The 12,838-nt window shown below is 44.5% G+C and overlaps 1 protein-coding gene across 4 annotated transcripts in view; it reads left to right on the top strand.

Annotated features, from left to right (window-relative positions):
• Positions 1-12,838, top strand: part of TMTC1 (transmembrane O-mannosyltransferase targeting cadherins 1) — a 260,656-nt gene that overhangs the window by 122,347 nt on the left and 125,471 nt on the right. The gene's annotated exons all lie outside the window — the stretch shown is intronic.

Here is a 12,838-nt window from a genome sequence, read left to right as displayed (position 1 = left end):
CTCTCCCATGCATTACTGAAATCCTCCTAACTTGTCTCTCTCCCCACAGTTTGCTCTCCTCAGATTCATCTTCCACACTATTTCCAGATGATATTTCTCACTGGCTTAATATTTAAGAGGTCAGTGATTTTCTGTCCCCTTTAGGATAAGGAGTATGGAATTTGGCCATGGTGGTTCTCTTCAGTCTCATCTCTTGATACCCCCGTGCCCTTCCTCTCTAACCGTAGACATTAACCATCCTAACCTGCTTTGGTTCCCTACCTGCACCACTGCCTTTTATCTCAGAGTCTTTTTATATGTTCCTTTCCAGTCCTGTAATGCCCTTTCCTTCATTCTTTAGCCATTGTTGATCTGAAAGATCTTGCCAGAACCTTCTCAAGCATGTTTCCTGAACCACCACCATGTAACACCTCAGAATCCTGGGACCCTCACAGACGCCCATGCATTCTATTTACCTCTGCTCTCTCTTTCTCAGTGTAAGCCCAGCCCATTCGTGAAGGCTCAGGTAAGTGCTAGCTCTTGCAGGAAGGTTTCCCTGGTACGAAACTCAGAGTGACTGCTCCCCACTCACAGGCTGTACACTTAGTGATTTCCACTGACTGTGGAGATTGCTCTTTTCTTGACATTCAGGATCTGGTGTATTGACTTGGGAGGGAGGGAGCTGCAGCCTGGTGGCTTTGCGGTGAGCGTTCTCCGGAGGAGCAGGTCTAAGGCAGGTGGCTGGGGTGACCTCAGGGCTGGTGTCTTCCCTTCCAGAACAGAGGGGACCGCTTCACAGAAGTAGGTCTCAGAAAGTTGGATAGGAGTGTGTTGTAACAGCAGACTTAGGCTACTGAATGGTTTTGCTCCTAGCTCCGCGAGCAGCAGCTGCCCTGGTGGCCCCTAACACGATTTCATTCAGAGCCTGGCACAGAATAACTCCTGAGCATAGGGTTGAGTGAGTGAATGGTGGTCCTGGTCATCTCCCCTGCCCTCTGGGGGAAAGGAGTACGCCTCGTTGAGGTGCCCTGCTGAGAGGGTTGTTGCACACCTGATACCCCTCTGGGAACACCAGAAATGTGATTATCATTGTCACTTGCAGCCTCCTCCCAACCCAATGCCTTGTTCAGTTTCCTGTCTTCAAAAATATCTGTAAGGGTTTGCTTACTCGTAACTTCATAAAGGCAACCAAATGTTTCCTTGAGAATGATGGGATTTATGCTGTGGGGTATCTGGTTAACTTGCATGATTAAATATAATACAAGAAAATATGAATACAGCACCATGGTTCTGGCACTGATTTTCAGTTCCGTCTCTATTGAGGTGGTGAAGCGCTTAGTGTCGAAGGGAACTCTGTCTGTGGGGCCATCTGTCTGCCCCCTGTTTTGTTACCTTGGCTCTCCTGCTTCCCTCCTGGGTCTTTCACAATTCTTGCATCTTTGAATGCCCGCATGGCTGTGACTGTAGGTTGTTTATATAACTCATAAGAGGATCTCTATTATTTTCTTTGTAATTGCTCTAAATTTAGATTTTATTAAATTACTTTTTTTAAAAAAAATTTTACAGTTAAAATTTGGCCCTCATATGTCCAAATCCCTCTCTCCCTCTCCTCCCACATGGAATTTCTGTAGAAACAAGGGCCAGGATGGAAGTTTTTACCAGAGGTGAAAGAGAGTGAGTGGTGACAAAAAACATGTTCTGAAACAGGGACAAAAAATAAAAATAAAAATGAAAAAAAAAATACCATGGTAGTGATTTCAGCAATTCGGGGATTGAAAATTTTGTTTGCACTTGGAAAATTTGGGGATTGGATTGGAAAGTGGAAAGTGGAAAGCTAGAGCCAAGAATTGAGACATGAGTTTGTCGCAAGAATCCTGAACTGAAAGGATAGAATCAAGGACAAGCTGAGTATAGGAGAGGCGGAGGATGGGGCTGAGGGCCAACGTGATTGTCTAGACCTGCGCTGTCCGCTATGGGGCCGCGAGTCACGTGACACTACTACGGAGCACTTCCGATGTGGCTATTCTGAATTGAGGTGAGTCGTGAGGATAAATGAAGTCTACCTGGGCTTTTGGAGAGGAAATCCTGTAAGAAAAAAAGAAATTAAAATGTACCACTAATAAATTTTATACTGATTTTACGTTGAGATGATATTTTGAGTCTATTCACTGAAACAAAATATATTACTAAAATTAATTTATCATGTTTCATCCTACTTTTTAAAATGTAGCTAATAAAAATTTGAAATGATACATGTTTTTATTGTATTTCCTTTGGGACAGCACTGGCCTAGACCAAGCACTGGGGCTCTTGGGCTGAGGAGGGTGAAGGATGAGCGGGCTGGCGAGGAATAAATGGTGTGTGGAGCCCACCCCACGCCCTCCACAGCCTTCCTCTGCCTCTGGTTTGGGTGGTTTCTTCTAAGCCGCCAACTCATGTTTTGTTCAGCTGACTCTGAGTGGTGGGAGGACTCGTACTGCACTCCACCTTTGGGCGTGAAGACTTCGAATTTGAGTCCCATCTGAACAAAACGACCTTTAGAGCCCAAGACCACGGACGCTCATGACACTTCCTGTCAGTTACCACCGGAATTGTGCCCTGACTACAGCCGTCCGGGGCTTGATGATTTTACTCCAGCTGGGTTGCCAGACCTGCATGTGTCTCTAAAACACTGGGGAATCACACTCAAGTATCCTTCTGGGGTCCAGTGCCCAAAGATTCTGCTTCCGTGGTTTGGGTGCACTGCACTTGAGAAGTGATGGAAGAGGTTTATGTGCCCTTGTTCTGTCACAGAATCGTCCTTGGGCCCAGGAGTTACTCACCTGTTTATATAAGTCTCTTTAGAAATGTGATCCTTCGACATTCAATCTTATAAATCTTGGATTCAACATAAGAGCTAAGGCCTAACTTAAGTATGGCTTCTGCATAGGGCCGGAGCCTGCTGAAGAGAAAACACAGTGATCCACTATTAAGGCCCCTCTCTGCGGCTGCAGCCTAGTAATTGGGTTTCCATCCGAGAGATTGGAAGGGGACAGGATGTAAAGCCGTGTATACTTGTTGGAAGAAGTATTGCCTTTATAATATTGTAAATGGTTGTCTTTCAAATCCAGGAAATAGAATGGGGTTTTCAGTGAACGAATATAAAGGCCCCCCCCCCATCAGCATCATGTATTTTCATGAGATGTCCTGGATAAGCAAGTAGAATATATCTCCTTTAGTGGGTAGATCTATTTCTGCTGTTTGGAAATCTAGGCAAAGGCTTGTATTACTTTGTAGGAAAATATCAAGATAGGAAATACTAAGATGGAGGTAGAACTCAGCATCTTCCTTCTAAAGAAGCTTCTTTTCTCTTTCCCTTTTCAGTTGATAGTTTCAAACAAGCACACACAAAACCTTAGATTTTGATCGTGACAGCCTCAGGGCCTACGTCTTCCTAATTTTTATAGCTCTTGGAGCCCCTAACGTAAGGACTATTTCATAATTAAACTCTGAACAAATTGAATTCAAATTTAAATTATTATTTTAAAATGCATTGTGTGTTTCAGGTGAGCTTTGCAAAATGAGCTGCTGTTCTTGCTTTGGCAACCGGCAGGGCCTTGTGTTAGGAGGTCCCTCATACGTGTGGTTTTTTTTAAATGAAACTGATGTTACTCTGATTTTTAAAGCACTGATTACCAAACTAGGGTGACTCTCATACCAAACTAGAATGACCCAGGGAAGTACGTTAAAGGTCGATTTCCTGGTTCAAGTCCCAGAAGTTCTGAAAGAATATTTGGATAAGAGAAGTCTTTATTTGACCCTCAGTCTAAGTGGGTCTGGAGGCACGTGTGTGTCACCCTGTTTGAAAGCCTCAGGCATAAACCTGTGTGGCTGAAGAGCTCCCTGCAAGGAGACTGCTGTCTCCATTATGCATTTTGTAGTACATTCCTAGAAAAGTAGCTTCTTGGGGATGAAAGAGGTTATCAAGGTCACTGAGAGCAGTTTTCCCAACTGAAATGATACTATTCAATAGTACTTGACCTAACTTGTCTTGGACCCTGGGAACGAAGAGGAGAAATACAAGGCAGAGGAAAAGGGAGGGAGCCCACAGAGGCAGCTTGCACTTGCCACCTCCGGAGTGGGGATCAGTTGTTGGAAATGGCTGGTCTGGATTACTTATTGATACTTTACTTCTTGAAAAAAACTACATAAGCCTTTAAACCTACATACCATGTTTCTATTATGATCTTAAATCCCTGAGAAGCTGATACAAATTAAAGAAACAGTTTCCTTCTTTTGTCCTAACACTGGAACATAAAGACAGATTGCTTTTCATAACGAATAAAATGCCAAGCCCAGGGTTTTTATGTAAGGATTCGGTGTTTTTGTGCGACACTCTAGCAAGCCTTGGTATCAGTGTAGTCATCTGTTCAGTGTGCGGTAGAGGGGATCACAGACTGGCTTTAAGTTTGTGTCAGCCCTGCTTTAACTAAAAGCTGGAGTTTTGGTTTGGTTTGGTTTGGTTTGGTTTGGTTTAATAGAAAAGCTGAAATTCACCTGGGCTTCCCTCTTCAAGAAATAAGTCAGGGTCTCAGGCGCTTTTCCATGAAGTACCAATATTTGATCCATTGTATTTCCTTTCCAAATTAATAAAGGTGTGTGAATGGGAGACTATGATGTGGCAGCGAATTGCACGTAGAGCCAGCGAATGGTGTCCTGTGTGCAGGCTCTGCGATGGGTTTGCTGCAGGACACTGAACAAGTCACAGCCTCCATAAGGCTCTTTCCCCACTGCAGCAATGAGACTAATACCTGCGTCACAGAGATTGTGTGAGGATCCGCTAATCCTTCTATGCAGACACTTGGTGAACTGGAAAATGCTGTACATGTGGAGGGACTGGTAGTGTTACTGGATGTGGTTCATTAGTATACCAGTAGGGTTCTGCTGTGGAAATCCGGAATCTGTGCCTGATGCATAGTGACCAGTTAGTATGTGTTTGCTCAGTGGAAGCCAAACCTGTGCTCCATGAGAGAGAAGTATTTGAAATGAAGATGTTGTTAAATGCTTAACAGAAAGAAACAGACCTTAGGTAAGAAATGAATCAAGTATTTATTTTGCAGAAGGTGTTATTTACTTTTTTTTTTTTTAACAGATATACGGGTGAGAAATTGTTGCTGACAGTCTGGCGTGTTGAAATTCATTTTTTTCTACTCTAGTGAAACGGTCTCTGCTAATAGAATAACTGTATTAATGGCACATTCAAAAGGTCAGAGAGACCTAATGACATTTCAGATTCACTTTGTTTTTTATCCATGGTAACAAGAGTTCTCACTTACACTATATTCATTGCAGTTTAATGTAAAGTAAGAAAATGTAAGGCTGGCATTACTGTTTAATGATGTTTCTGTGACATGTTGGGGGGGGTGTCTTTCCTCAAACATTCCATGCTCTTTGATGGTGTGCTGTGGGCTAGCCCATGCTAGGTGCCGAGGGGGCCACCCAAAAACAGAATCTTCAGGCTGCACCCTTCAGCTACCTGTCTGGACAATTGGAAACCCAGCAGGCATCTCTTGTAGGACCATATGAAGCTATGTGGTTGCCTCCAGCCAGAAACGAAAGTATAAAATGGAAATATTTGCAGATTTTTAGAAAGACCAGGTTAATTTCTTAAAAACCACCAAATCCATCCATTTATAGAGCTAGATGCTGGAGAAGTCACCGTCCACAAGACCCAGCTCTGCCCCCAGGAGCTTCTGCCTTGGGGGGCAGCAGACTCGCGAACACGCAGTGACAGGGCAGTGTATAAGCCCAGGCGGGACTGTGGGAGCACAAAAAGGGACCCAGCCTGGCCCAGCAGCGGGCGTGACAGGCAAGGTTTGTCAGAGGATGGGACATCCTCGCTGGGACCCGAAGGGTCAGCAGGAGCCCGTAAGAGTTGGTTCCAGAAGGTGAGGTGAGCTGACAGGTGCTGCTCTCAGGAACTGGACACCTGAGAGAGAGTCGTGAAGACCAAAGTGACAGGTGTTTGGGGACAAGAGAAAAGGAGAGGCGGGGGCCACCCTCATGACCACGCTGCAGTCTCAGTCTGGAACAGGTGCTCAAGAAGCCCACGAGATGGAGCAAATACTGAGAGGAGCAGGGCAGCCATGAGGAAGGCCTGTGGCCCAAGGGAGGATGCTGTCCTGTGTAATGGTAGCCACTTGGTTTGGGTTTGTGAGAAGCCTGGTTTTATTCTTACTTTCCATCTTTGGATTCTTATGGGAATTTTTAAAATAGCCCTACCTGTATTTTTTTATTTTTACTTTTCTTTTTCTCCCTCTCCTCCTCTACCTCCTCCTCCCCCTCCTCCCCCTCCCACTCCTCCTCTTCCTCCTTCTCCTCCCTCTCCTCCTCCTTCTTCTTTTCTTGAGAGAAAGACAGAGGAAGTGAGCATGTGTGTGCATGCGCATGGGGTGGGAGGGGCAGAGGGAGAGGGAGAAAGAGAGAATCCTCAGGCAGGCCCCAGGCTCAGTGTGGAGCCTGTCAGGGGGCTTGATCTCTCCACCCTGAGATCACGACCTGCACTGTAATCAGGAGTCAGATGCTTAACTGGCTGAGCCACCCAGGTGCCCCAAAATAGCCCTACCTTTAATTGAGCTGGTTTGGTGAGACCGTTGGTTCTTACAATCCACCAGGACTTTTTTTTTTTTTTTTTTAAGATTTTATTTATTTGACAGAGATAGAGATAGCCAGCGAGAGAGGGAACACAAGCAGGGGGAGTGGGAGAGGAAGAAGCAGGCTCCCAGCAGAGGAGCCTGATGTGGGGCTCGATCCCGTAACGCCGGGATCACGCCCTGAGCCGAAGGCAGATGCTTAACCGCTGTGCCACCCAGGCGCCCCCAATCCACCAGGACTTTGACAACAAAATGCAGTGAGAAGCTGGTGAGAGTCACTTGAATCTCTTCCGATTTCACTAAGTGTTTGGAAATGGTCTTGCCGTCTCTGTTCCCAGGGGCTGAAGCAGCACGTGTTCAGTGGTACTGCTGGGCCTTGGTCCTGGAAAGCCTGGAAGGTCCTGATGCCTTCTACTCTGTTGTTATGGAGGAGCAAGGGGGTGAGGGCGGTAGACTGCCATCTACACAGTCCATTTAGCTGGGATGGCCTTGTGGCTTTCTGCCCCAGCCCTGGGCCCTGGGGGTCAGGTCCTGCTTCCAGTCACCCTGTCCTTGTCTATAGATGGTTTTCCGTGATTTCCTTTTCTTGTGTGTCTTCCCTTTCTGTTCTGAATTACCATTATGATCATCCATGTTGTTGCATCCATTTTTGTTGCGAATAGATTTCCTTGGAAGGGGTATATTGCAATGCATGTATCCATGTTATTGTGGAGGGCCCTCTGGTTGTCTCCAGTTCCCCACGATTAAGAAGAGTTGTGAACAATGTTGTGAATGTCTTTTGGTAAACGTCTGTGTGCAGTGCTGTTGGGTATAAACTCGGGAGTAGACTTGCTAGATCACGCATGCATTTAAGGTGCAGTCGTGAAACTGCCTGCCCTTCTCCAAAGTGGCTTCGTCAGTTTACAGGAGTGCTTCAGAGTTCCCGTTTCTCCACGTCCTCACCCAACACTGTCGTGATATTTTTCCTTTTGGACATTTTAACAGATGTCATTTTATAATCTTTTATATTACACATTTGTAATTCTGTGCTCTAATATGACCCGTATCCTTACCTGTCCCCAAAAGTGTCCTGTTTGTGTACAGTTAAAAGCCATCTGGGGGCTTGGCCTGAACTGTCTATCTCCCATCTCCCCACCAGTTTAAACTCTGCAGATGCTAGGATGTCGTCCCTGAATTCTCCGTTTTTCATTAATCTCTCACTTCTTAGGACTCCACTGAAATTTAATCTTTATATTTCACAATTACTCAACCATGTCACATGTGTCTGTGTCCTTACCACCAAAGTTGCGAAATGCTTTGAAGAATAGGGGACTAGATCTTATCACCCTTCAGCACCTAGAAAAGGACACAGAGTAATTCCTCAACATTTACTGAATTCCAGAGGGGACGTTCTGTCTATGGAGAAGGGCGGTGCAGGAGGTAGCTTTCTTTGGCTAGCTCTGGAGAAGATGGTAGCAGGTGGACGAAGATGCTAATGATGATGATAATAGGCAGGTTATGCCTGAAAAAGACCTGCCATTATTGCCGGGGCACCGCGAGACTGTGGACACCCTTTGGGAGCATCCGTGGTAATTCAAGAGTTGAAAGTAGGGGACAGTGTAGGGACGGGTGGGACAGATCACCAAAACCAGGGGACTGGAAGCAGAGTCAGGGCAGCAGGGTGCCCCGGGGTGGTGATAAAGGCGGTTTATACCGAGGCCGGCTTATTGACTGTTAGCCGATGCCCTTCCCGAGAGGACTCAGTGTATGCAGTAGACCTGGTGTCCTGTATTTACGAAACAATGAAGGACTTTTCAGTAAATGAGAAAGAAGGAACCTTTCTTTGAGCAGTAACATTTTTATATAGAACAAGCAAGTGCTGTATATTTCTGCTTGCGATGCATAATACTTTCATACGTCCCTAGCCTAGGCATCTTCCTAGGGTGAGGGAATAGGCTAGGCTCGTGTATTTCTTGGCCAGAACAGTTTTTTCAAAGGCGAGGAACAGAATCTACGTATATTTTTGCCCTTATAATGCTCTCATTTTTTCTTGATAAAAATGAAGATTTAGATTGTAAGAGGCACTCTGTTTGCTCAGGTGCCATTAGACTCAGGCCAGCTCCCCCCCCAGAGCCGCCACCTCCCTCTCCCCTAGTCCCTGGCTTGTCAATGCAACTTCATGACTGAATTGTTAAAGCCGAATTCCTGTGTATTCCCTTCCGTTCTGTTGGCAAGATATCCTAGTGGCTTTCCTCCTGTTAGCAGAATTCACGGTGGAAAATGGGTGAATAATTCATTTGGTTTTTCTCCTGCTTTGAAAAAGAGAACTCAGCAGGGCAGAGATATGCAACAGATGATTCTGTTTTTGAAATTTTAGCAGAAATAAACAAGATGATTAGTTTAAAATGTAATTCATAGTCAGCTAGTTAAAAGAAAGACTTGAGTTGCTGATTACAGCCAGCTCAACTAGCCCTCTAAAATGTAATTAGCGTTTGGCGTGATTCCAAGTGGCTTCTTTATGCTTAAATTTGCAGAAATTTTCCAGTGCTGTTTCAGTATTTCAAATAGTTTTTAAAGAGTTTACTAGCAACATTGATCTGAGTTCATATGCATGACAAGGTAGGTGATGTCTCTTGAGTTTCTGGAGACAGTACATATGTATTAAAAGGGGTAAGTTAATGGCATTGACTTTCCTAGTGTTATAGGAAGGCAAGTTGCTTTTAGTTCTGTGGTTTACTTTACTGTTTTAACATAATTTGGGTGTATAAAAAGATTTTCAAAAAATCTAAATAACTACACTGAGATCGTAACTGAAAAAATATTATTCTTTATGTTTTCTTTTTGTCAACACAGTATTGCAAGTCTAGAAAATATAAGAAACTAGGGTGCCTGGCTGACTCGGTTGGAAGAGCACGCAACTCTTCTTGATCTCGGGGCCATGAGTTTGAGCCCCATGTTGGGTGTGAAGATCACTTACGTGAATAAAAAAAACTTTAAAAAAAATATAAGAAACTGAGGACAGCTTGCAGGGCAAGGCTCAGATGTGGACTTGACAACTGAAATAAAAATTTACACATCAGTGGGGTGGCTGGGTGGCTCAGTTGGTTAAGCATCCGACTCTTGATCTCAGCTCAGGTCTTGATCTCAGGGTCTTGAGTTTTAACCTTGTTGGGCTCCACACCGGGTGTGGAGCTTGCTTCAAAGAAAACTACATAGCATTTGCAGCTAGTCCATGGTCAGGCTGCCATTAGACCTAAGATAAGAAAGTATTCCTGTTGCGTTTCTGTTGCCTAGTTAAGCAAAGATAGTTTTTATTATGGATAATAACAAATACAAATGAAAGTAGAGCAGGTGGCCTGAAAAACCTCTGCAGACCCATGACCCGCTTTCAGCAATCGTAGCTCATAGCTCGTCTGTTTTCATTCATACCCCCACCCACTTCGGCGCCCTCACCCCCAGTCTGTCATTTTGAAGCAAATCTCAGATTTGCATTTCATGTGCATATATTTTAGTATGTATTTCTGAAAGATAAGGACCCTTAAAAAATATAACCACAATACCATTATCACACTTTAAAAATTAACAATGATTTTCGAGTATCATATATCCAATCAATGTTTCAATTTTTCCTTTTCATAAGTGGTTATTTTTCAGAATGGTTTGTTTGAGTTAGCACCTAAACAGTATCTATACTTTGATACGTCTCTTAGGTCTCATCTGACTTACAGATGCCCTCTTCTTTCTTCCCTCCTGGCCCCCTGCCCCTGTCACCCTCCCTTACAATGTTATTTGTGGAAGAACCCAACATCATTTGTTCTGTGGAATGCCAACATTCTGGATTTGTCACATTGCGTTCCTGTGGTGTCATGTAACATGTTCTGGCATTTTTCTGTATTTGATGTAAACTGGTAATAAAGGGCCCGATCAGATTCAAGTTTGATTTTCTTTCTTTCTTTTCTTTTTCTGGGGGAGGGGACAAGATTACCTCATAGGTGGTAGTATATATCTCCATCGGAAGGACATTTGGCTATTAGTCTCCCTTTCTGTGATGTTAAAATTGATTAGTCAGTTCTAGGCACCTGATTTAGCCTGGTCCATCCATTATGAAGTACCCTATTAGCTTTCACCTAATAATTTTAGCAGCCATTTATAATCGTTGCTGGTAACTAGTATATCAAGAAGGAGAGATACCATTTTTTTAAAGTAACTGTTCAGACCTGGAGAGTAACTGAATGACAAAACGTGATTTTCCTGTTTGATGGTTCCACCTTCTTTAAAGCCAAGTCACAGAGAATCTTCCCTGAGCTAACAAGCAGATTGCATCAGCTTAGAAGCTCTGTGATAAAGCAAAGCCCAGAGTGACCCAGTCCTCTTCCTGCGCGGTTGGCATTCTCCCATGAGACAATTTCTCAGCCCCAAGGCTAAAAGGGATGAGGCAGTGTTTTTGTTTTGATTTTTGTTAGAAAATAAAGCTTGGAATTCATTAAGCTTTCAGTGTGTACTGCACAATTTGTATGTTAACATTTTATTAAAATTACCAACAGAGAGGAAAAGAGTTGTGAAACACCACTGAAGTGTCCCCACTCCTGAGGAGCCTGGGTGGCACAGTCAGTTAAGCATCCAACTCTTGGTTTCAGCTCAGGTCACGATCTCAGGGTCGTGAGCTCTAGCCCGGCCTCAGGCTCCGTGCTCAGCTTGGAGTCTGCCTGAGATTCTCTCTTTCTCTCCCTCTACCCATTTTGCTAGTTCTCTCTCTCTCTCGCGCTCTCTCTCAAATAAATAATAAATAAATCTTAAAAAAGAAGAAATCTGCCACTCCTTCAGCCCTTTTCTCTGTTGGGGTTTGAGAGTCGGGACAGTGAGTAACCCCCAACCCTAAGCCTCACCTGGCCGTCATTGATGATTTGTGACTGCCAACCTTGGAGGGAAAGGAGGGAAGGGAAGGAGATCGGTTGGGAAGGGTGTTCCCAACCAGTAGCTACTTGTTGAGAGGAATTCAAGGTGAAATACCTCTTCATATTGGAAGCTAACTTAGAAATGATTTGATCTAACCTCTTCGCCAATCCGAGAAACCCTCCAAAAGAGTCTGACCACTGCCAGAAGACTTTCCTTCACATTCTGTACTGTTATGGTGCTCATCTCATTATGCTTCTTCAGTTTTGTATATCTAGTTTTCACTATTTGGCTATGCATTCTTTTGAGGACGAGGAATTTATCTAATTATTCTATTTAATCCCATATAGGGTGTCAAACAGAAACACAGCTGGACATCCGTTAAAACAGTGAAAATAGATTTCATTCAGTAACTGTTGACAGCAGGGGAGAGAGCTGAGCGCCATTCTGATTTGCGCAGAAGTGATAGGGCATTTTAAAGGGAGGGTGAGAGTAGCTGGGCCAGCTGGGGCTCAGAAGAGGCGGAGAAGTGAAAAATTACAAAGGAACGGTCGTCGGGGTGCATTTAGGCTGGCTGTGTCTGCTGGCTGGCAGTTACCCTCTTACAGACACTGGGAGACAGGCCCTGTCCTTTCTGATGAGTACATTTTAAAGGAATGGCTCGCAGGTCCTTGAGAAAGACTTGGGAGTTGTGGGAGACACATATTCATCATTGTCAGCCCTTTACAGAAAGTGCTGGGAGACACTGGGAGAAAGACAGGGAGGTCAGAGGCCCTTTGTCAGGTCTTGGCTAGAACCAACAGTGAGTTCTCCTGGCAGCATTGCGCTTTCTCAGGCAGGGGTTCTAGTGGGGGTGGGGGTCATCCTAGGGACGCGCCTTGCGCTGCTAGAAGCCATCTGGAGGGTGGTGTCCTAGAGCACAGGTTTGGATGAAGTCTGTTACGTACGTGCCGATGGTTCTGTGGTTCTCAAGGGTCTAGACCACTACTTAATGGATTTGTGTTGGCCGAACACATTTAAATAAATTCAGTTTCCTCTACCCTGAAGGGAACGGGGTCAGTTGGAATGCTTTTCACCTTCCCTTAGGGGCTAGACACAGCCAGGGGACAGGAGCAGCACCTGCATTCATTACGTCCCTTCCCTAGGTCTGTCTGTCCTCCCTAGCAGGGTGATAGCTGTCCTTCCCTTCTCTTGAAGGTGAGCCCCTTTACTTGTGACTAAGAGACTTCATTTCCCTACCACAGATGCTCTGATTTTTTGAAATAATTCAGTATGATCAATCTATTATAAACATGATTAAATATTTTACTATCTATGGCAGTTTTCTGGGCACTGTGAAAAAAGGACAGTTTAAA

Source organism: Ursus arctos, unplaced genomic scaffold (genome assembly GCF_023065955.2).
Source record: "Ursus arctos isolate Adak ecotype North America unplaced genomic scaffold, UrsArc2.0 scaffold_26, whole genome shotgun sequence".
Classification (NCBI taxonomy): domain Eukaryota; kingdom Metazoa; phylum Chordata; class Mammalia; order Carnivora; family Ursidae; genus Ursus; species Ursus arctos.
The sequence above is the reverse complement of the archived record's forward strand: the minus strand, read 5'-3'. Positions and strand labels throughout refer to the sequence as shown.